The 1,649-nt window shown below is 59.0% G+C and overlaps 1 long non-coding RNA gene across 1 annotated transcript in view; it reads left to right on the top strand.

The window, feature by feature from the left end:
- The window catches only part of LOC127749549 (uncharacterized), a 4,700-nt gene extending 3,068 nt beyond the window's left edge, over nt 1–1,632 (top strand). Inside the window, exon 6 of the long non-coding RNA XR_008011220.1 lies at nt 1,569–1,632. This is a non-coding gene — a long non-coding RNA (uncharacterized LOC127749549). The remainder of the gene's footprint in view (nt 1–1,568) is intronic.
- The last annotated feature ends 17 nt before the right edge of the window (nt 1,633–1,649 follow it).

Genomic DNA, 1,649 nt, shown 5'->3' with positions numbered 1-1,649 from the left:
CGCAGGGCTGCTGGACAGGTGTGTGCGCTCCGCACCACCTCGGCATCGGTGGCGCCACAAAGGCCGTCATTCTGGTGGTCCTCGTTTCTCCCGTCCTCGCACCGTGCCCCATGACGGCAAGCTCCGTCCCCGCGTCCACATCGATAGTCTCTCCGGGATCCAGTAGGTCCGTGTCGTATTAGGGGCTGTGTTTTTGTGCGCGTTCGAATTAGTCATCTGTCGCGGCACGTCAGGGACTTATTATCGGCCTTCTCAAGATGCCCCGGGTAGGGGGGAGGGAGGGGAGGGGGGCATTCAAATGAAAGCCTTGATCGACCACGCCCTCCCTTCTCGTCACCCCCCCTAGACCACCCCTATGCCCCACGCCCAATAGACAATTTTAGTATATCTATGTCCGCGCCAAGGCAAGTGGGGAAGAAAAAGAACCAAACCAGGAAACAGGTCTCCGATTCGAAGCCTGCGACAAAGCGGTGGTCAAGGCGGTACGGCAGGACCACCGCCTTGTTCGGGAGCTGTTATTTGTGAACCCGTTTCCGATTTGGTTCTTTTCTTCCTCACTCGCCTGTACGGACTACACTGAAATGGTCCATAGTGTAGTTAGTGCCGAACACACGCCCGAGGGGAACGGCATGGGCAGGCAGCTCTAGACGATGACGAGGTGCTCGAGCGTGAGGTGCGCGAGGTGCCAGACCTCAGTAATCACGGACGCGACGAACGACCCACGGCCCCCGCGGCACACACGGCGCGGACGAGACGGCCCGGGAACGGATTGCGCTGCCTGCTGTAGTGACCAGTGTCCGACCATTCATTGGCGAGGTGACGTGCACGTCGACGTCGATTCGTTTTTCGTTCTGGCTGCTCCCCCCCCCCTTTTCCCACCCCTCAGTGTTCTGTTGGGTTTGCATGTCGCTGACACACCTTTTGCATGTCGCAGACAAACCTGACGCGCTCAGAGTGCGAACCCGACAGTGCGAACCCGACCCGGCGTTACTGACCGGAAAGGGGAGGGGGGAGGGGGTGCTGTGGGTTGCCTACGAACAGGTGATTTGTACAGCGGATTGCGTACCTCTCAGGCAGCTTTCTAAGACTGAGCGTGGGAAGGGGGGGGGGCACCGCCCCTGCCCTCCTTAAAACCACGACTGGCGTCCAAATTGGACCCGATTCCAAACCGAAACCGGAAGCGGAGCGCCTCAACCCCAAACTCGCATGCCGACTCGTTAGGTTCCGTGCGCGATTTCAGTCCGACCGATCCGGAATACTGACCTCGGCCCCATCCCTCACGAGGGATCGTCTAGCTAGTACGTTCGCTTTTCTCAGCTTCGTCGCCTGCTAGACTTGGATAGGCACGCCCGCAGTACACACATGCACTACAGGCAAGATGTTGCCTACGTGTCAGGCGCCGTGAGAGCTTGCAAAGGTTCATCTTTGCACTTTTGTAACGCGGCGATTGCGGACTTTCTACATGATCCCTCATTCAGCACCGACCAAACACGACCGTCTGCTTGCATGCGATACTTCCGTCTGCTTCCATGCGGCACTTCTTACGTTGTCATACATGTATGTTTAAGGGCATTCCACGGACACGACCGTCGGCGCTGCATCGTCGGCGCAGCTCGTCGGCGCAGCTCGTCGGCGCAGCTCGTCGGCGC

The sequence above is a fragment of the Frankliniella occidentalis genome, unplaced genomic scaffold, assembly GCF_000697945.3.
Source record: "Frankliniella occidentalis isolate FOCC.00 unplaced genomic scaffold, Focc_3.1 Scaffold64, whole genome shotgun sequence".
NCBI classification, from domain to species: domain Eukaryota; kingdom Metazoa; phylum Arthropoda; class Insecta; order Thysanoptera; family Thripidae; genus Frankliniella; species Frankliniella occidentalis.
Note: the sequence above shows the minus strand (reverse complement) of the source record. Positions and strands in the feature narration are given on the sequence as shown.